Source organism: Epinephelus lanceolatus, chromosome 12 (genome assembly GCF_041903045.1).
Source record: "Epinephelus lanceolatus isolate andai-2023 chromosome 12, ASM4190304v1, whole genome shotgun sequence".
NCBI classification, from domain to species: domain Eukaryota; kingdom Metazoa; phylum Chordata; class Actinopteri; order Perciformes; family Serranidae; genus Epinephelus; species Epinephelus lanceolatus.
The window spans coordinates 25,485,667-25,509,098 of record NC_135745.1 but is presented as its reverse complement, the minus strand read 5'-3'; the positions used below and the strand labels follow the sequence as shown (position 1 = coordinate 25,509,098).

At 40.8% G+C, this 23,432-nt stretch overlaps 1 protein-coding gene across 2 annotated transcripts in view; it reads left to right on the top strand.

Moving 5' to 3' along the window:
* The window catches only part of LOC117272000 (3',5'-cyclic-AMP phosphodiesterase 4B-like), a 101,224-nt gene that overhangs the window by 2,143 nt on the left and 75,649 nt on the right, over positions 1-23,432 (top strand). Inside the window, exon 2 of one of the 2 annotated variants that reach the window (XM_078173161.1) lies at positions 3,897-3,965. The gene's annotated coding sequence lies outside the window, so the exon portion shown is untranslated. Of the gene's footprint in view, positions 1-3,896; positions 3,966-16,316; positions 16,336-23,432 lie in introns of those variants that run through there. The other variant, XM_078173162.1, reaches the window with a different exon arrangement.

Sequence of the window (23,432 nt, the reverse complement as noted above, 5' to 3'; positions counted from 1 at the left end):
TATATTGCTCTTTTTAAAGCCAGACTCCATTGAGAAAAACAGTAATTTAACAAATAGCCTGAACACAGGAGCTGCTGATCTACCGCTGCATCGATCAGGTAGCTTGTCTGTGTTGTTGTGTGACTTTGGTGTTTTAAACAGTTAGTTTAGATTCACCACCACAAAAAAACACAAAAACTAACTGATGCAGGCAGCAGTAGACCAGCAGTTCCTGTGTTCAGCAAACTAAAATGACTCTTTTTGTCACTAAATCCTGGTGGTTTAACAGGAGCACGAATAAGGAACTGAAGCCACGGGCAACTTCCCTGTCGAAACAGGCTGCCCATGGCAACATACAGTAAAGCAGTAAAAACATTCCCAGTATAGCGTACACTGAAACTGCTATTGATATTTTCTTGGAGGGGGACTTCTTTTTAGATGGCTGATCTGTTACCAGTCTATAGTGTAGGGTTGTAATCAATTCAATTCTGATGTATTCCAATTGAAATAAATATTGTTTTCAAAATGGGAGGGAGACATTCAAATAAATTTTGTTAGCACAATGAATCTGCAGTCTCAAGACACTAAAGACATTTAATATCTGTGCACATTCTCGCAGATGTTCAGGCCCAGTGGAGCTGGAATATTACAGGAGTAGTAGAGAGTGTTCAACACTCAATGCAAAGATCCAGGAGGACCGAAAAGTTAGCGTTACTAATAAATTGTGAAGCTGAGCTCGAGCGGTGTGCAGGATTTTCTGTTCAAAGAGTCAAGTGGTATTTTCCAACGCACCTGCATCCAAGACCGTTGGGTGTGTGAATACCTTTCTCCCAACAAAACACAGGAGCTGCAATTTTTTCACAAAGGTAATATGAATAAAATATATACCATTATAAATGCAGCTTTGTGATGCTCCAGAGATGCCCTGGCCTACAAATCATATTCCAGATGTAAGGGAATGTGCTTGTTTGGTACAGACCCCAGCAAAAATCACATCACCATCATTTTCAGTGGAAAATAAATGCAAATTTACCGCTGAAATCATGACTCTCATTGCAGTATCTGTCAAAATAATTGCAATATGACTTTTTTGCGCACTGTGCAGCCCTAATTCAGACCTAATTTCTTGGCAAGTTAACTGTCTTATAGTGTTTCATGTGAGCAATGTGGGTTTGTTTGCAGAATTATCTGGTGCAGCTGAACCATGAAGCTTCTTCTCTCACTGAGGTTAAGAGCAAAGTGTGTGTGTTGGTCACACCACAGCAGTCCATTTCTGCCCAGTCAGTCACATGCACAGTGTTACCAGCATCCACATGTCTCCATTACTCTGGTAATATTCCAACTCCACTGGGCCTGAACATGTGCAAGATTGTGCACATATATTAAAGGTCTTCACAGTTTTGGGACTGCAGTTTTGTTGCGCTAACAAAATTTATTTGAATATCCACCCTTTTTTTCAAATAATCTTTCAGAAATATAAGAATTTCATTGGTTAGAACCCTCGACTATAGATTGAATCACAGTGTTTATTTACAATAACTTCCAGGTAGGAAACCCCCATGTCATGTACAAAGATGTAATAATGCTGAACAAATGCTCCCTCAGTTTTTAGCCTACTAAAAGGGTCCACAAAAAAAAAATCAATATCAATATCTGTGTTTTTTTTGTGTGTGTGTGTGTGTGTGTGTGTGTGTGTGTGTGTGTGTGTGTGTGTTTTAAAGATTATTTTTCTGGGCTTTTTGCCTTTTAATGTACAGGACAGTGTGAAATGGGGAGACAGAGAGAGTGGAGGGACGACATGTGGCAAAGGCTTGCAAGACGGAGTCGAGCTTGCAACCGCTGCAGCGAGGCATCACCTCTATACATGGGGTGCCGGCACTATCCACTAAGCTACCGACGCCCCGAAAAAATCAATATCTGTTTAAGTGTGCGCTATGTTTAGAATGATTTCATTGCTGTACCTTGCAGTCAGGCAGCCCTTGAACTGAAGCAGTTATCTCAAAGCTACCAGACTCCATTGACAAAAGTGCTAATTTTACGTAGCAGAACAAAGTTGCTGGTCTACCACTGCCTCAATTGCTTAGTGTGTAAGGTAAAGCAGTGAAAATATTCCAAATATTGTGCACGCTTGAATTAATTGATGTCTTTAGGTATCTAAGGGTGCTTTCATACCTGCCCTGTTTGGCTCAATCAAACTTGAGTTCGTTTGGCCTCTAAGTGCAGTTCGTTTGGGCAGGTGTGAATACAGCAATCACACTCAGGTGTGCACCAAAACAACCAGACCGAGACCTTCTTGAAGAGATGGTCTCGGTCTGATTACAAATGAACTCTGGTGCGGTTCGTTTGTGGTGAGAACGTGTTCTGACCTCGATCCGAACCAACTGCAGTCACATGACACATTGTTTGGGTTAAACATGAGCATGTTACAGTCCTGGAGGATTATTAATGTGCACCTCCTCCTGTACTGCCTTAATATGCACATTCAGCACATCCAATGCATCAAAACATTGTTTTCTAGTTGGAGCCGCGTCTCGTTTTCAAACTGTATGGTTTGACTAAAATGAACAATGACAGCAATATAGTCCACGATGAGCAGCGCTAAAATCAACCTGCATAGTTGTCCCTCCATTGTGACATTAGAAAGTGTCACATTTATCTTGCAAGTGTACTCTTCCTCAACGTTTTGTTTACTTCCTGGATTTTTCCCACATGGAAATTCTGACCAATCAAGAGCAGCTTTCTCGCTCAAGGCATTTGATCTGGTCTGCTTGTAAATGCTGCCGTGAGAACACAAACCAACTCTAGGCAATTATGCAACTTTGGAACAACATCAGTCCCTGATTCAGACCAAAGCAAGACAACTCTAGGTCTGAAAGCACCCTGAAGAACCTTTTGCAGTGGCCTCCATCCACAGCAGTACATCGTCCAGCTTCCGTGCCAGCAGATTTGGTTTATCAAATATGCTCTCAAAGCAACACAGTACAGAAGATAAGCACATTGCACTGCCATTGAAATCAATTGCCAGTGTTCTAGTGGCATGTGAAGTGATTGTTGTTGGTAGCACGACGCCACAGTGATTCGGCCTCTTATTTCTCATCTACAAATCATATTTTAGAGCTGTGAATTGATTTGGCATCACACACAAGACATTTCACTGGCACTTCATACTCTCATGTTACATTTTAAGGAAGATATTTCAGAGGTGCACTTCCCTTTAAGCCCGGTTCATAGCATTTCTGTAGTGCCCCGGTCATGTGGTGTGAACTCAGGCGGCCACTGTCCTTTTATTCCCCGTCAGTGCTGAAACAACAGGGCACATACATCCAGCTTCTTGTCAAAAGAGCTTTGGCTACCAGGCTGATGACTCACTTACTGGCTGCTTGGTGGCTTTTTTACTTTTCTGCTGCCGAACACTAATGTTCTGCTTCCAGCTGATGAATATGCGCCGTGTCTGCACCAGGCAGTTAGGTTTGCAGACTGGGTGAGTGTTTGTCACAGTGGGAACTCTGATTTAAAAAAAAAAAAGAAAAGAAAAATGGATTCTGAATACAGAGAGCATTGTATTCATGTGTGTGTGTGTGCTGAATGGTAATCTGAACTGTGGTTGCAATAACACTCAGTGCTGTAGCCTTTACTCTTTTCAGGGCTTCCACTGTTATAGTTTCACACTGTTTTCTTCAACTCTGACTTATCAGCAGTTAACTTACACATCTGCCACTTCCGATTGTGAAATCCTGTATAAATATCTCTGTTCTCCTTCTGTGTTTGTCAGAGGGAAATATGTCAGACTGTGATATTGTCAGGAGTCTTTGTTGCTGATCTTTCACATAGTTTCCGCTGACTGTGATATTGGCAGTTTTTCTTTGCCATGATTTGTGGTCTGTGAAATCGTAATCCATACATTGTTTGTCTTTCAGGCCGACAGTCTGCTGACGTGAATTCCCACCCATCCTCTCGCCACAAGCTCAAGAAGAAGAGCTTTAGCTGTGAGTACGCTTTTATAGTGTCCAGATGGGAATATTGTGGTCGGTTGTTTTTGCTGACAAAGTAGAGTATAAGATTTCCTCATTGGTTTTTAAACAGGAGAGTTTAGTTTTCTGTGTATTATAGAGTTACTGGCTGAAACCTGTACAGCAAAGGCCTTTTTGAATTTGCACGTCTGTATATTTTTTCAAACTGTTGTTTTTGTCTGTAACACAGAATGGTAATATTACGCAATAAAAAAACAAACAAAAAAACAACAACACCGAGGCTTCACAGTCCGAACCAAGACTGCAAACTTTATTACTTCTTTTGACCTTGACAATGGCACCGCATACCAGATCCTCTCCTTCCGTTTTTGCCTTTCGAAAAACCCCAGACATCTACACTGCCTTACTGTTTGCCAGGGGGAACTCAGATTCACTTAAACCTAATAAAATAGCTTACAGTAGCTTAGGTTATACAACAGTGTACCTCAGACGGACTGCCAGAAGCTGCTCTGGGCCAACAGGATCCCAACAGTTGTCTCAAATTTGTGTCGCTGCCAGTGTGAATCGTTTTGATGCGAAATATTCGATTTGATCCCCAGCTGCCGGTCCACATGTTGAAGTATCCTTGGGCAAGATACTGAACCCCCAAATTGCTCCCAATGGCTGTTCCATTGGTGTGTAAATGCGTGTGAATGGTTGCTGAGGAGTGGGCAGCACCGTGTATTGTAACCTCGGCCACCAGTGTGTGAATAAGTGTGTCAACAGGTGAGTTTGACTCGTAGTGTAAAAGGGCTTAAAGTGGTCGGAAGACTAGAAAGGTGCTGTACAAGTGTAGTCCATTTAGCATTCGTCACACCCCTTATGTGTAAAGGACTTAAAGGTTATGTATGAAACATTCAGAGCATTAATACAGCAGCAAACTACTATTTTTTTATGTAAAGATATAGTGGAGTAATAGCGTCCTGAGCAAATGAAAGGCCATTCCGATTAACAGTGGTCATGTAAACAGTCATTCCGATTGAAAAACGGTCATTCCGATTGAAAATTAAATCCAATTAAAGAGGGTGGTTTATTCCGTTTGTCATTCCGAATGAAAGAATTTTGTGTGCATGTATACACTCATTCCTCTTTAAATTCATTCCGGTCTTTCTGCGCATGCTCGTTTCCTCGCCCTTCTGGCGCGATGACGTATATAGCGCGCATAGCAATGGGCTGCATAGCAACGGGCTGAGATAGAGCAGTCGGACTTGTTGCACTCACCGGTTTCCATTCGCCACAGCACGGTCTTCTACCTCCCTTCTCCTCCTCAACAGACGAAGCATTAGCAGAACAAGGTTGTTGTCGTACTGCTACTTCAAGAATATAAGCAAAACACGCCCGAAAAAGGCACTAAGAACGGCGTCGTCAAACATCTTGTTATCCGGAGCGAGGACTACAGTGTTTTCTTCCAGTAAACGTAAACACGTAACATCCGCCCCGCCCCCTAACCAATCAGAAACCTTCCCTGCCCCAAACCTTGCGCAGACCTGAATAAAGGCGATTGAACTGATCTCCCATGTAAACCCTCATTCGGAATGAATATTTCCCATGTAAACTACCTGGAAAGACTTTAATTCCGTATGATTTCAATCAGATTTATTTCATTCCGAATGAGAAGCTATCATGTAACTGTAGCCACTGTTAGCTCTGTCAGCACTGTTGCCGTTGTTAGTGCTGCTTAAAGGAGCTATATGTAAGAAATATAAAGCAAATAGTCGTAAAATCATCCTAATATGTCACAGAGACTAAGGAATAATGTTCATATAACATACTGATCTCACTGACAACAATAGTACAGCCAGAATATTCGCATTTAAAAAAAAAATCACAAAAATCATGTTTATGTTTTGAATTTGTGTTTTGGCCTGTTGCGCCACCCACTGCTGTCTACCAGTCACGCAGTCAGTAGAGTCTCAGCATCAGTTACATTTACGACTGAGCTAGAATGGCTGATGGTGCGACTATGCGACTATGTTAGCAGCAGAGAAGCCAGACTTGCTTGAATGGTCCGCTGGAAAACCGAAGATCAAGGATGCGGCGACGCAGCCCTGCCACGGCAGCCACCCGTGGGCAAACAAATCACCCCCAATTTCCACCAGATGTGTGTTGGTTGCGTCTGTGCTCCGGCACGGCAGCGGAGCCGATAGGATTCAATTGTAGTCAATGTGTGTGTTTCCACCGGCTGCGGCTGTGCTGTGTTCCGGCTCCGTCTCAGCTGCGGCACTCCGGAGCCTTCCGCAACAGATACACAGGACTTCTATTTTTGCCGCTGTCAAGCAGCCTCGAATCTGTAGGGGAGGGGCGGTGGACACGACTCACTGCAGTATTTTGAATTTGAGTGCAGTAACCGTTTTGGGCACATTCTTACATACGGCGCCTTTAAGGAGTTAGCACTGTTAGCTGCTAGCCGCCAGCTCAGCCACCTCCATGTTGAGAGCCATATCCAGACAACTCGTACACTCTGAATTGTGCGTAGAGCCCCTTTAAACCTGCAGTTCAGTACATTGTACAGAATAAAACATAATGCTTTCTAGCATTTGTGCCACTTCCCCACTTACAGATTGCGCTTAGTATGAATCACAGTGTTTCTCTACTGCCCCACCAAATACCATTCTCACATTGAACACTTAAACATTTCTGTAAAATTTTAAGAAATCTTAAGTTACTTTTCTAAATATTTATGTTACTTTACAAATCCACATGAACCACTCTTCACATCAACATAAATTCACTGTACAGCACGTATTTTAACCTTTTGAAACCTGAAATGACATCACTTTTCTTGTATTGCTTTCAGACACCTTTCACAAGTATTTAAACCTTTTGAAGTGTCATCAGATTGGTGTGATTTTTTTACAAAAGTGGGGAAAAAAGGCAGTGACCAACTTGGTGAGAAATTCCCCACAAATTGCGGAAAAAAATAGACTAAAGAAAATATTTAAAAATATATGGGGAAATTATTATTATTACATTTTAAAATTATGCTAGCTTTCTTTTCTTAAAACAAATTTTCTTGTTTTTAATTTCCTGTTTTTACAAATTTCTTGCATTTTTTGGGTCATTTCATCTTTCCTTGATTACTGCCTTCTTCTCATTTTTGGAAAAAAAAAATTAAGCCTCTTTGCTCAGGTTTCAAAGGGTTTAAAGAAACTATCTGAGCTTTTTGTGTGTCACGCTCGTTATTTCCTTCTTCCAAATCAGTGGTGAAGAACGCCAGGAGCAAATGCCAGGAGCTGTTTTTTTTCATTAAAACAAAATTATGACTATTGTGTCATCTGCATGCCAAATTAATCAGAGCACTGAAAGCCAAACTACCTCAAAAGTTACCTTATGACAGGTCGCTGACAGGCAATGTAACATTTAAGTCTATTTTTTTTTAAAGAGCGTGGCGCAGTTACATCACAAATTAAACACACTGGGGCTACATCACACATCCAAGAAACTTCATAGAGAACAATAAAGGCAAAACTGGATTCCTGATTTGTTTTTATCTAATATTTGCTGGTCTGTAAACATAAAAACAACCGAATCCATCGGCATGTTAGCCAGTTGTTCACTGCTTAGCCTGTTTGTAACTGGTACTGACTTCTTCGTCTTCCCCTCACTTATTCAACTGAATTTAGCCGTTTAGACAACAGACACTCATAGGGTTGTAACAGTATGAGATTTTCAGGGTATGATAACTGTCTCAGAAATTATTCAATTCGTATTTCAATACTGTTGATAAGCAAATGTACGCGGTGTGATAACAGCCAACTTTTATATAAAAAGCAGTAGACAGTAAACCAGTATACTGCTGCAGCCCTAGTCAGCTGTCCTGCTGTTGTAACAGACATGTGAATTAACTAAGATTTTTGTGGCCTGGCAGCCCACCAGACCTGCAGAGGAAACGCTGGAATGTGATTGGGCGGGGCTTGCAGCTCTATTACAGACACTGATGCAGATACAAGCTGTAAACAGGAAGTGGTAGGTAGGTGTATGATGTGTATCAGGGTTCATAGGCTCAGCCATTCACTCCACAGCAGGATATACCATTGCCATCCTGTGTGTAAAGGAGGTGAGGCATCATGTCATTTATTCACTTCAACCTCGAGTATATCCAAGGCCCAGGTCGAAGCTGCACAGCGATTAATTTCAGTCTCAGCTGTCATCTGAAGGATTCACAGCCATGTTGACATGGAGGTTGCCAACTGGTGACACTCACTCAAGGCCCCCTCTGTGCCCCAAATCCTGCCCATTCTGCCAAGCCTTCTGCTACCTCTTTACTCTCCAAGTCATTTGGTGTAAAAGCTTTCATTAATGTAGCCAGGAAGTTTTCTTCTTGTGAATGGATAACTGATGGAAGTGCTGACACAGACAATACTTCAATCGAAATGCGTCAATGGACGTTAAATTGGAGGACTTGAAAACGATAATTAGCACATGTGTGTGGGTGTTTGGATTTGGCAGAATGGCACTCCCTCTTAATTATTGGGCTTTTTCAGTAACTCCAATCAAACAGTGACTCAGCCAGCGTCACAGTTGCCATATGTCCATGATGTGGCCCACCAATTATTTCTCATTTCAATGCGTCTCTTAAAGGGGTAGTCCAGATTTTTTGAAGCGGGGTTGCATGGGTACTCATCCACAGTCAGTGTATTATATGCAGTATGTCTGTCTGCATGCCTCCAGTTTGGAGAAGCAGGCTGGAGTGCCCACATGAAAGCTAAGCAATATACTAGTGTGGACATGGGCTGCAGCAAAATGTATTTTAGCCACCTACAAAACTAGTTACAGTAAGAGTTTGAGAGTTTTATCTTTTCATCAGACAGCCCTTTCAGATGGGGAAGCTGTTAATGACTTTGGTTCCCCATCTTTGCTTTGTCAAAGACTCCAGGCTCCACTGACAAAAACAGTACTTTTAACACAGGAGCTGCTCATCTACAGGTGCCATGATCAATTAGCTAGTTGATTTTATTATACGACTTTAGTGAATGCAAGTGAACCCTTTGAAAAAGTCGCATGATAACACAAACAAGCTAACTGATGGAGGCAGCAGTAGACCAGCAGCTCATGTCTTACGCGATGTTAAACTACTGTTTTTCTCAATAGAGTCTGGCTTTAAAGAGAGCGATATAATGCCTGTAGTTCCTTGTCAGAAATCGCTGTCTGACGACTAAGTAAGGCAGTGAAAACATTATAAATATAGCGTACCCTTAGACTGATGTTGAGTTTTTTGTTTTTTTGTTTTTTTTTGTGACAAAATACATTTTGCTGCTGCCCCAATCCACAGCAGTACATTGCTTAGCTTCTGTGTCGGTACTCCTGCTGCTTCTCCAAACTGGGGGCTTGCCAACTGACAGCTACTGTTTACGGTACACTGACTATCCCTTCAAATCAGGGGTAGGCAACCTGCAGCTCTGGAGCCGCATGTGGCTCTTTAGCCCCTCTCCAATGGCTCCCTGTGGCTTTGACCAAAAATTAGGCTTTATGGAAATTAGAGTTGTACCGATACCAGTATTAGAAATGTGTCCGATACTGCCTAAAATGTGGTATCGGATGATACCAATCCGATACAACAATTCATATCCCATCCATTTTTATTTTACGCGCTGGTATCGGATCGGTACTCGGTATCGGCAGATACCTAAGGTTTAGGGATTGGAATCTGTATCAGGAAGGAAAAAGTGGTATCGGTACATCTCTAATGGAAATGAATCACGTTTATTTTTGAACATTTCAATTTTCATGTTTCATTGTTGTAGGCCTAAAGGGATTCTTACATTATCCAATTGTAAAAATGTGTAACTTATAGGCCTACAACAAATTTAAGAAATGTTTGGGTATCTCGTCAACAAAAATGTGAGTCACAGCTGTGTCTACAGCCTGACGCCTTTTCTCTAAGTTTTGCCGAACATCAAGAGCAGTGGCTTGTCTTGAGTTTCCTTAACAAAGCTAGCCGTGGATTCCAAATCCAGAAAAGAAAAACATTGAATTTAACAGTGCATAGACAGATTTGTTTACTTTCTCTGCAAGGTACCAAATATTCGTAATACTTTACTGCAGGGTAGCCACCTAATGGTAAAACATAGTATTGATTTTTGAATGAATGATTTTTATTTCAGTTACATACATCTGGAGAAACAAAGATTATTTCACACAGGTTCTCTCACAGTTGATAACTGAACAAGAAATGGGCTGAAGCCCCAGCCTTATTTTAGTCTATCCTATCAACCAAAGGATAACCCAGATAATCAACTATACCAAAGAAAGGAAAAACATAGATTAATAATTAAATACATTATACTCAAACTTATAAAACACAATTCCAAATTTTGATCATCTTAGTAAAGGTTTCTGACTCCTGCTATAAATGGTTTGCTTCTCTGTCTTAGAGAGCAGCACAGCCCTAAAAGTTCATGATGAATTTAGCATTTATTCACCTAATCAATAAGAAATGAAAAAGGATATTTTCTGTGATTGATGCTGAATATGACCAATGTAGTGCACTGTGGTTAGCAATATAAGACAGGAGGCTATTAACACATCAGAATTATAACAGAGAGATGTAGTTAATCTTCATTTAAGGCAGAAAATATCCCAAAACAGGACTCTATCAGTCTTTATATGTTCGCTACATTAAACCCATTAGGACAGTTTGTAACACAACGGAGCTGGAATTAGTCTGCTTTTCTAGTTTCTGTACTGTCAGATTTTAAAGAGTGACTTTCTTTCAACCAGGGATGATATTTGCAGTGAGAAACATATGGTGTGACAGCAGAGCCATCCCAAAACTGTCTCGTGGCCCAGTGGCAACAGGCCCACAGAGCCTGGCCTCTCCGGTCTCTTTCTCTCTCTTTATGTGCATACAGTAGGGCAGTGGGTTCCTTGCATGTGGCCTCCACGCTGACGTCATCTTTCAGCTGCCACAAATTGGTGTGTTGTTTCTCTGCCTCCTCAACAAACTCCTCTCAGCCTTCACCCGTCTCAAAAGTTCCTTTCTGCTGGAATCTGCTTCACTGCGCTGAATGCAAATACAACACAGGGAAGTTTCCACTGTGAATTATTAGCTTGGATTTTTCAGTGATGAGTCATTTTAGTTGACAAGTGTTGATTGGCATTTTGTTTTTCAGTCACAGAGCTAATTTGGCTTTGGGCTGAGTGTTAAAAACAAAGTAAACTGTTGAATGATGAGTGAGAGGTGTCTGCTTAAATTACATGACAAGAAATTATGTTGACGTTGAGTTAAATGAAAATTGAAAGTTTTGTTTGACAGTAATACTTTATTTTAACATTAAAGATTAATCTATTATCAAAATAACTGCGGATGAATTTACTGTCACTTAGCTAATGAATCGGCTAAACTTTTAAGCTCTACTTCAATGGAAAGGCCTTATGTGAACTCATATTTTTATGCCTCTGTGCCAACGATAGCCTCAGCCAGAGGCAATTTCTTTTTGGCTTGTCCGTCCATTCGTCCCATTATTGTGATTGCAATATCTCAAGAACACCTTGAGAGAATTTCTTCAAATGTGGCACAAACTTTCACTTGCACAAAACAATGAACTGGTTACATTTTAGTTGTCAAAGTCAAGGTCTCTGTGACCTCGTCTGTCTCATCCTTGTGAACTGTATCTCAAGACCACTTTGAGGGAATTTCTTCAGATTTGACACAAACGTTTACTTGGACTCAACAATGAACTGATTAGATTTTGGTTGTCAATGGTCAAAGTCACTGTGACTTTGCATCCATCCCACTGTCAGGGAACCCAGTATCTCAAGAACACATTGAGGGAATTTCTTCAAATTTGCGGCAAAGGTCTACTTGGACGCAACAATGAACTGCTTAGATTTTGGTTGTCATAGGTCGAAGGTCAAGATTACTGTGACCTCATCTGTCCTATTCTTTTGAACTCTATCTTGAGAGCACCTTAAGGGATTTGGCACAAACGTTCACTTGGACTCAACAATGAAATGATTTAGAATATAGTTTTTTGGCCATCACTTAAGAATTCTTATCCTAAATTTGACTTAATTTCACTCAAATGTCAAAAGGTCAAATGTCAGCTTCTCTGTGACATCACATTCTTCTGGCCATTATTCAACACCATAACCAAGGAACAGAAGGGGAGACATTTAGTCAGATACTGAATCGGTGACACTAATCTTAGGTGCCCACTTTGAGATTATGCTGAGTGACTGCAGATATCTCAAGAATTCCTTGAGGGAATTTACTCACATTTGGCACAAACGTCCACTTTGAGTCAAGGATGAACTGAATAGAATTTGGTGGTCAGAGGTCACTGTGACCTTGCGTTTGTCTCATTCTTGTGAACGCGATATCTCAGGAACACCTTTGGGGAAATTCTATCAATTTGGCACAAATGTTCACCTGGACTCAATGATGACCTTATTAGACTTTGGTCGTCAAAGGTCACTGTGACCTTACAAAATTTGTTTTTGGCCATAACTTAAGAATTTATACACTAAATCTGACAAAAATGTTACACAAATGACTATTTGGATAAAATAATGAAGTGGTGACATTTTACATCTAAAAGGTCAAACGTCAGCTTCACTGTGACATCACACTTTTCTGGACATTATTCAACACCATGACCAAGGAACAAGAGGGACGACATTTGGTCAAATACTGACTTGGTGACACCAATCTTGGGTGTCCACCTTGAAACTGTGCTGATTGTATAAATCTGAAGATCTGTGCGAAACATTCATGTTTTCACAGACATGGATGTAAACTGTAACTGCAACTTAACCAGTTTGTGGAGGCACACAACCACAATGGTGATTCTGGTTTATGTTTGTAATCTATAACTCTGTCTGTCCCTCTCTGTGGAAAGGTGATTCATCGTTGTAAATGTAATAATTTTAATACGGCAGAACACATATAATATTCTAAGGTTATTATTGCCAGTCTGACACCTGCATGAACTGCATCAGCTGCTTTGTAAGCAGGACATGCCCACACAAACAGTGTGGGAGGGAGGGATAAGATTAGAAAAGTGCCTTAAAACTTATTGCAGCCTAAATATTGATTGGTATCATATTCTGCGCTGTATGAATTATATTAAGATGGATGCGTCTCAGAGAGTGCTCGCCCAGATAGGACTTAGAGACTTCAGCCAACAACAAATGGCACCAAGTGAATACAGTAGAGTGTTTTTTGTTATTTTACATGGGAGTCTGTGACTGTCACATACTCATATAGTAAAGTAGCAGCCAAGCAGCTGGGCTTATGTTTGTTTTTATGTCATATCAATTGTGCATGGAAATGTTCCAGAAATAAGAAAAAATGCAGTGTGGATAAGAAGTCTGTTCATATCCTTGGGTCAAGTATTTTTCATCTAAATCAAATTTAGTTGGTTTTCCACAGCTGCGATTTTTAATATATTTTAGGCCATAGTCACAAAATGAAGCAGGAGAGATGCAATGTGGTTGCAGGTGTGATTATTATTATTATGAGCAATAACAAATTAGTGTGTATGCTCCTGGCCATTCATCAAACATTTATTTTCTGTTGTCGGCAGCTGCTACATCTATAGAATAACTTTTTCATAAAGTGTATTACAAAACCAGTGAAACAAAAGGATGCAAACCGCAGCACATAGTGCATGGAGTGAGTAATGACAACAATATAAACACAGACTGTATAGAATAATGGACGTAGCCACCGTGACGTCACCTATTGGTTCATGAATTCCCTTTTAAAGCCTCTAGTTTGGCATTTTTCTTTTATCTTGGATTTTGGAGCCAGAGGTGACCATATTTGGACAAGAGGGTGGATCTAACCCTCACGCTAGCTACTAGCTTGATTAGTAGGGTGCATTTACAGCTCTGCTTAACTGTAACAAAGCAAGAGGCAGAGATGGGGACACGAGTCATTGTGACTTGGACTCGAGTCGACTCGTCGCTGTTTTGATGACTTGTGACTTCACTTGACAAAAAATAAAAGACTTGAGACTTGACTCGGACTTGGAAGTTAAAGACTCGGGACTTGACTTGAGACACAATGACTTGAATGACTTGAGTGTTATTCAAATCATGTTTTCGGTTAGAATATAAAATTAATAAATTAATTTAAAAAATAATGTCAATTACCCGGTAGGAGCGCAGGCTGAGAATGGCGTTGTCATGATTGGATCACTACCCTGTCAATCAGTCATGCCCTCTCTACGTACCTTACGTGTTTATTGGAAAAACAGGCCCTCTTATATCAGATAGGCATCAACATGTCAGCGGGAGGGGTACCGAGAGTCATCGTATTCGGCTTTCGGAATTACTATTATGACAGCAAAAGACGAACAGCACAGTGCAAGACATGCGGCATAAACATCTCGGACAGCCAGGCGACAACTTCAAACTTTGTTCGTCATTTGAAGAGCCATTCTGCCCAGTAAGTGCTTGTCAATTAGCTAATATTATCTGGTTAGTCGGTAGTAAGCTAACGTTAGCTTGATACGATTGGGGGGTGGTTCGGTTTGGTGGAACTTGTTTTTAATTTATTTGCTAACGTTAACCCCAGAAAACGTGAGCAAACATTCCGACCGGTTCATCACAAGACCAGCTGTACGTTTTATGAACGAGCAACCCAGGGTTAAATGAGCTAAATGGGTGATTTTGGCCGCTGCCTTGGTTAGTGTGTGTGTGTATGTGTGCGTGTGTGTGTGTGTGTGTGTGTGTGTGTGTGTGTGTGTGTGCGCACGCATGGGGGTCGTCCCTGCAAAGTAAACATTGCAGCGATGAAGTCAATGTTTACTGACAGTTACTTATATCTTGTCTTTTCACTTTATTAAGATCAGATTCTGCAGGTAAAATTACAATAATAAGGTGACTTGACTTGGACTTGACTTGACCTATTACAGGACTTGACTTGACTTGACAAAACCTGTGACTTGACTTGACTTGACTTGCCCAAAAAAAATTACTTGGGACTTACTTGAGACTTGAAGGTTAAGACTTGAGACTTACTTGAGACTTGCACATGTGTGACTTGGTCCCATCTCTGGCAAGAGGTGAGGGCTCGAGTCACGTGACTTATGTTATGCAATGTTTTTGTGTCGTTTTACTTGTGCAAGTTTGAACGCTAGAATGTTTTGTGTTGACTTGCTTCATATGCACATGAAATTGCTGAATCAATGAGAGAACTTCTGCTGATACATTCTCGGCATCAAACGTCCCCGGAGGATGTCAAAGCTGATTGACTATCGCTGCGCAGATTTGTTGCTTAAGTTAACATTTTTCAACTCTCGGGAATAAACGTATGACGCAAAATCGTGCTACTTGTTTCATTCATTCATTAGCTTTAGAGACCAAAACAATTTTTTGTACTAGCCTGTACACCTGTTTATTTCTGCTGTTAAGTTGTAACAAGGGGGTCTATGGGGATTACCTCACTTTTGGAGCCAGCCTCAAGTGGCTATTCGAGGAACTGCAGTTTTTGGCACCTCTGCATTGCCTTCATTTTTGAACAACATGTACTGTTTTTCCATACCACCTGTGCTTGTATACTGCAAGTACCTTGTGACTGTAATCAAAAGAAAACCTTGAGTTTGAAGACTTGTGCCTCAGGCAGCCCAAGCTGTAACCTGAGGGCCAAATAAGACGAAGCCTGCATTATTCTCCTTTTTCTTCAAGGGACTGTAAACAGTGATTTTCTCAACCTTTAGCTTAATGTCTGAAAGATTAGAAATGACAAACAATAAGATGTTTAAATGCTTTCAGAATGTAACATGATGCTATCAGTAAAATGATCCCAGTGTAGATGCAATATGATAAACTAAATATAAGTGTGACGGTGGTTTTGGCCTCAGTGAACTGAATTTCAGTTCTTTCAGCAAGCTGTGTTTCAGTTCTTTCAATGATAATCACAGCAAGTTTTTCAAGGTCAGAAGGAGAAACCGTTACATTTGAGATGTGTGTATAATAATACAAGATCGCACAATCCTTTTTATTTGGTCACAAATGTTAAGCTCAGTGTCAGAACCTAAACCCAAGGCTTTTTCTTATGAGAGGATTTGACAAAGTACATTTTTGTACACGGAACATCAGTGAGTGAAAAGCCATTTTTAAATTGGAATAGATGAGTAATGCCATCAGTGGTGCTATCAGTGGACATCAGTGTTGAAGTTACAGATCCCAAGGTGTGAATAAAGCAGGTGTGGTGGTGTTTGATTGAATGAATGTGGGTAGGTCCAACTGAAAAACCGGACCTGCTGCAGTTGTGTCAACAGCTGTCGTGTCTTGTGACTGCTGCTGCCTACTTCTCCATTTACCACTCGCAATTTGATAAGTGAGTTTTTGAGAGCTTGCATACTGATTAGTTTTCCACTGACAGCATCAAACCTGGGTGAGTAAAGTCAGTTTGCTGTATGAACTGCATGTGCTTTCATTTTTGTTCTTAAGTTTCCTTCATTTAACCGTAAATCTGAATTCTCTGGTTGTTAATGAGTCACCACAGTGAAGTTAATTCATCATGGTTGTGGCACACAGATGGCTTCGAAAGCTCTCATTGTTGGACTAAAGAGTGAGGGAACGTAATAATAACGCAGTTCCACGCATTAATTCTTGAGCCTCCTTTGTTTTGGCGCCACAAAAGCTACCTTTGTGTGGGTGTCCAGCGGTTTTAAATGTACAACTGTGACTGACTCGCCCTCCACAGCGCTCTGTTGTGCACAGATGCTGTGTGACATAGATTGACTGGTGAGACGGACAAATGTTCTCACTGTTGCCAGCAGTTAAGTCTGTCTGACTTCTATTATATAATATGGAATAAAAGTGCAAACTTTAGTTGTCGTACTGTTGTGTATTTACAGCACATGCTGTCAAAGCATCAGGGTTTTGTTTGTTGAAAGTAGATGAGTGCCATGTCACAGATATCCTAAATATCCATTTTACAATGCATTTTCTATACCTACTTAAGGGCCCAGTCGTGGGCGACTAGTCGACTAATGACCTTAAATGACGACTATTGGTCGACTAGGAAAATTCTCAGTCAGGGGCAGCCCTTTCAGGGATTACTATTAGTACTAGTACTACTAGTATTACTGAAGTCATAATAGAAATTGTGATCCAATATGCACGCTGGTGTCGCTTTGTGTCATTTTGTGTCCCCTCTTTAAGGGCCTGTTTATCATTTATCATTTCACGTAACCGGCGTTTTTCTCAACGGAAACAGAGATTTTCAATTACAGCTTCCAAAGTGAAAGTTTCTAAAAATATCAGTTTCTGTGGAGATGTGTAAACAGGATAGACAGAGATTTTGGAAAACGATGATGTTGCAATCCAGTTCGCGCGTGCCCATTAGGCGCCCGGTAACCACAACAACAATGGCAGATATGTGCCGGGTTGTTTATGTTTTGTTAACACTTTTGGGACAACTTACGAGCTTACAAATGAACTCAGCACTGCTGCATCAACATCACCGCTACACAAAGATGTCTGCTGTGCCCAATATTAGTAAGTGCATAGCAGCTAACTATGCTACATAAGGTTAAAATGTAGTTTATCATTGTTTTTGTCACTAGCGCCAAGAGGAAAACGAATCACTGTGCATGTGCAGAACATTCTTCTATGGTGTTTGGCATATGGTGTATCGCCACCTACTGGCCTGGCATGCTAATTGCAGCAAAAAGCTGCCGTTTCTGCGTTTTCGTGGAAACAGGGCTATCGTTTTCACAACTGATCGTGAAAACCCGGAATTCTTTTATACGGGATAAATAAAAATCTGTTTTCATTTGTATCGGTATCCGTGTAAACAAGCCCTAAATTGGAAGGATTTTTGCAGGTCCGTGAACGCATCACCGGCAGAGCTCTTCATGAGTGTGTTTTTGATTGATCTGATCAGCTCGACTTATTAATCCTGTTAATCAAACTCAGATTGATGGATGAGAGGAGCAGCTGCTGCAGAGGTGAGTGAAGGCAGATTTTTGGAACCAGCACAAGTTTCACTTTAACTGTGCCTGATGTTCTGCTGCTCCATCTGTGCCCAGCGTATGCTCTGCACTCAGAGAGTGTGTTGCAGTGAATGACCAAACAGTGTATATATTCCAGCAGCACTCCTAATGAACCATCCAGCTCCAAAAATAGAAAATCAACATGTTGCGCCAGATGCTGAATTGGTGTTGGGCTGCTACAGATAAATGAATGTGTGGGAAACTCTGCAGACGTTTGACACAGCAGATGTGTGTAATGCAAACCTGCTGATGTGCATTTAACCTCCATTGAGCTGCAAATAGTCTGCAGCGTAGTTCATACACTTCACTGATTAACCAGAGAGTTGTAGAGTAACACTGGGCTGCACGATCAAAGAAAGTTTTTATATCACGTCAAAACATCAGTCCATACTCCCCCATTCCCTCACTCTCTTTATCTCTCCGTCTGGATGGATGCACTAATGAAAAGGTCTAAATATGCAGATGGCCTATGGGAGCATTACACATACCAACACCAGAGAGGGCAGACTGTAATTCGTGCAAAGAATGTGTTAGCATGGGAAGGGAACTGTTGAAGAGTTTTCTTTTGCAGCACGTAATTAAAGGTGCTTAAAGGCATTTAAGCAAGTTTTATGTCGGGAGTTTGTGTTTGAAATTTTGACACTAAGTTTTATTTTTTACTGCAAATGTGTATCACTCCACAAATATTAGCTGCTACTCTGCTTGATCAATAATAAACAGTATCATCCCTAAAAAAAAACATAATGTTCAACTCCTAATCTGAACTGGTCACTTGTCTATCACATACACAAGCCCATTCACACTTGATTTCACACATGCAGATGGTTTAGTTCACTTCATGTTCACATCCTTTGACTATGGGAAAAAACCATAGCACCAGTGGGAGCCCACACAGAACCACTAAACCTAGTAGCCACTTAGCTATTTCAATTATTGATCAATATGATGATTTATTCTTTTTTTTATTAGTAATGAATTATTTGGTCCATTAAATATTAGAAAAAAATTGGAATAACACCTACGAAATTTTCCCAGAGGCCAAGTTGGTGTCTTTAAATACATTTTGTCCTCTCAACAGAGAAAAGCTCAGAATGTATAGTTTACATTGCTATGAAATGTAAAATACTCACAATTAGGGCTGTGTAGAATATCACTTTTACCTTCAAATAACAATCAACTCAATTTAGATTCAGTGATTCATCGGATACTGTTAACTGTAATGAATATAGACTGAATCACAGTGTTTGTTTGCAGTAACTTCTGTGTTGAAAACTCCACATCATGTACATACACCGATCAGCCAAAACATTAAAACCACTGACAGGTGAAGTGAATAACGTTGATCATATTGTTCCAATGCATTGTTCTGCTGGGAAACCTTTGGATCTGGCATTCATGTGGATACCACCTGACATGTTCCACCCACTCAAACACCGTTGCAGACCATGCACCCCCCCTCATGGCAACAGTATTCCCCAATGGCAGTGCCCCCCCCCCCCCCCCCCCCCCCCCAGGATAATGCAGCATGCCACACTACAACAACTGTTTAGAAATGGCCTGTGGAGCATGACTAAAAGCTCAAGGTGTCGACGTGGCTTCTAAATTTCCCAGGTCCCAATCTGCTCAACGATTGTTGTGATGTGCCGGTACTCCAAATGTACCCCTAATCCAAGGTGGGGTCTCCTTGGATCGGACTTGGCTCTGACCTGTTGAGGCATGGACACCGGATCTCTGGGAGTGTCCTGCGGTGTCTGACATCAGTGCATTGGTGGCAGATCCATTTAGTCCAGTGGGTTGTGAGGTGGGTTAATAGCACGTGCCACAGATACTCATTCAGATTGGGATCTGGGGAATTTGGAGGCCAGGTTGACACTCTGAGGTCTTTGTCACATTCCTTGGGCCATTCCTTAGAGATGTTTGCAGTGTGGCATGGTGCATTGTCCTGCTGGGGGGCTACTGCCATTGGGGAGTGCTTATGCCATGAGGGGGTGGTCTGCAACAGTGTTTGAGTGGGTGGAACATGTCAGGTGGTATCCACATGAATGCCAGAACCAAAGGGATCTCTGCAGAATATTGAATTGTAACAATATGGTCAGTGTTGTTCACTTCACCTGTCAGTGGTTTTAATGTTCTGGCTGATCGGTGTAAAATGAAATGGCGTTGAGCAAACGACTCGATTAGTTGGCTTTTAGCCACGTAAAAAATGGCCCACCTAACGTCACAGTGATTCAGTCTTTAACTTGGATAATCCATTAAAGCATAAAATATAGCAGAATTGTAACAGTGTTTTGACCACAGTGAAAACATAAATTGAAGCAGAATATTTCACAAGTTAAAAACATCTTAATTTTGGAAATGATTACAGCATTCAAATGTTGATCAAGAATTCTAATGTCAGTGTTATGAATGAAGCTTTGGGCTATTCGGTACAGCCTGAATCATATTTCAGAAGCTGGAACCTGCAAATCTTTGGCCTTTATGCTTGATAAATGACTTAAACAATAAATCAATTGTTACCAATTAATATTCTGTCAGACTGCTAATGGATCTTTTCAGCAGCACCCCCAACCCCACCATGCAACACTTTGTGTCTGGTGTTCTTTGTTAAGATGATGTAATTAATCTGCTGCAGTCTTTTCTCTCCAGTGTGCCCAGAGATAACATTCTGTACTCATACATACTTTACTCATTCTTTAATAGCATTGAAGCAAAGTCCGTCCATGGCTTTTGCTTTGTCCTTGAGTTGTAAATTAAGCCTGATGATATGAGCCCAGCACAATGATCCCTGGTGTTCTCTTCACAATCCAAGCCAAATCCTTACAATCAGCATCTCGAGTGCTGCCTCATGACCGTGCATTCTGCTGCCCGCTTCACATCAACAATCAATTATTTGTAGAGGTACAGGCAGCCACCATGGGAATGACCTGTTGCTGGGGTTACAGAGCGGAGAGGTTACTTGAAGCTTGTTTCTCTACAAAGTGGAGCAGTGTGTTTTTAATCCAGCGTCTTTTGTCCAGTGGTCCTCTTTGATTTGAGTAGTCTCTCGGGTTTTAGGCTTAAATGCTCTTCAGAGGCTCAGTCCTTCCCTGGATGTATTCACAGAGCCCTGACATGTTCACTGAAGCACTGATAACAAGGGGAAAGACTTGGAGACTGACATTGTAACAAACATTTAATTTAATTTATTTTAATGGGCTTACTTCTTAAATGCAGGGGCATGTTCCTTGTAGATAACAAGTGTCAAAAGTGATCACTGATGTGTCCTTTCAAATAGGGATGTCCCGATCCAGCTTTTTCACTTCCGATCCGATACCGATATTACAGCCTTGAGTTCTGGCCAATACCGATACTGATCCGATCCAAGCACATATTATACATATTCACTTATTTTGTTGTCAGTCATGTTAGAAAAGGTTTGATCAAGCGATATTACTCTAACAAGAAGAACTACTTAATCAGGTTAGTTAGAATGATCCACAACAGTTGGTATAAGAAACTGACCCGCTTATTGTTAACAGGGTTAAATAAACAAACTTTTAACTTGAACATTAACATTAAATAAAAAATTTAGCTGGTTTCATTTGGCTGCTTTGGCCCCTTAATAAATAGAAAATAAATCAACACAAGAAATCTTTAAAATGTCAAACATTGAAATTAAAATAGCAGCAAGACTCCACACACTTGTGCTTTGGTCCCCTAATAAATAAAAAATAGATTAACACCACAAGATATTGTTGACATTTAACAAACAATGCAGCCTTTCCTTTTCAGTTATTTTAGTAGTGTCAATGCCAGCCTGGTGCTGCTGTTTCCTGGGACCAACAGAGGGGACAAAAAACCACACACAATATTGTACAACTGTTTAAACAAGCAATAGTCCATCCATGGCTCCAGTTTCACTAATTGTGCCCAAAACAATGCCATCAGTGCTCTTTACTTAAACAGTAAGAGTGTAAACCAAATAAAAATATCACTCTCAAAAAACCAGAGCAGAAAACAAATAGTCAGTTAACTAAATTGACTGCTACTCTTCCTACTCTCTGTGTGTACCTGCCATCTGCATGCTGGCCTGGTGGATTGATAGTAAGAGCTGGAGCGGATCACTGGAATGGACTGCTTGACTCGGAGCGCTGGGCTGGCCGGAAAACCTGGATCGGACTCCATGAAAAACTAGATCGGAGTCATTGGATCGGCATTTTTCCATGCAGTCCGATCCGATGCCGATGCACGTTTTTTGCTAATATCGGCGGCCGATACCGATCCAAATATCGGATCGGGACATCCCTACTTTCAAAGTGCTCAACCTTCACCACAGTCACCAGAAAAATGTTAGCACTGTACGTTTCTGACAACCACAGAGATGTATTTGCACTTTATCATGTCGTAGATATATTGAAACTTTATGTTTCAACAACATTATGGTTAAAGTGTGGTTAGGTTTAGGCACAAACACCACTATGGTTGGGAAATTATCATGTTTAGGCAGCGATGTCTTGATAGTCTTGATAGAAAACAACAAGTTTTTGTAGCACTAGCTCCGCTTGAAACATAATGATGAGTTGTTACAAATGATTGGAGCCTGAAAACCAGCCGGAAAATCAGCAATGACTTGCTATAACACAACTGAGTGATTGATTGGTTAACTGACAAAAAAGTATTTGACAACCTATAGTTGATGAATCTTTCCCGGCTCCTCCAGTCTGCATGTTGAAGCATCCTTGGGCAAGATACTGAACCCCACATTGCTTCCAATGGCTGCTCCACTGTTGTGTGAGTGTGTGTAAGTGGTTACTGAGCTAGCAGGTGGCACCTTGTATGGTAACCTCAGCCACCAGTGTGTGACTGTGTTTGTGAATGAGTGAATGTGACATGTAGTGTTAAAGTGCTTTGAGTGGTCGGAAGACTAGAAAAGCGCTATACAAGTGCAGGTCCATTTGTATACATTGAAAAGTATTGTATCTGATGTCTCCATCTGCTGGTGGGCAATCACAATAAGAGTATGTAGGCACAATATGATGTTCATTCCACTACAGAAGAGACTTGATCACTAAAATTAGGCAGGAACAAAGCAGATATATTGGTATCAGATATCATTCAAATGAGTTGTTACATCGGCATATTGGATATTGGCAAAAAATCCAATGTCGTGCCTCCCTAAAACACACATGTACACATATTAATTGAAATCTAGACTGGCAGCATAACTAACTCATTGGGCAAACATGCGAAGGAGACATTAAAGGGTTAATACAGTGCCATGGTCAAACATATCCCTATGTTATTTATGATATTTATCATGGAGCTGCAACTCTGCCTACAAGGTTCCATTGATTGTGAAGTTAATATCCTTAGTGTTGATGATTTGGACATACAAATACTCATTGGTAGGGATTGCAATTAATGATTATTTTCATCGTCAATTAGCCTAGCAAGTGATGGATTAGATGTTTGATCTATAAAATGTCAGAATGTTGTGAAAAATGTCTGTTTC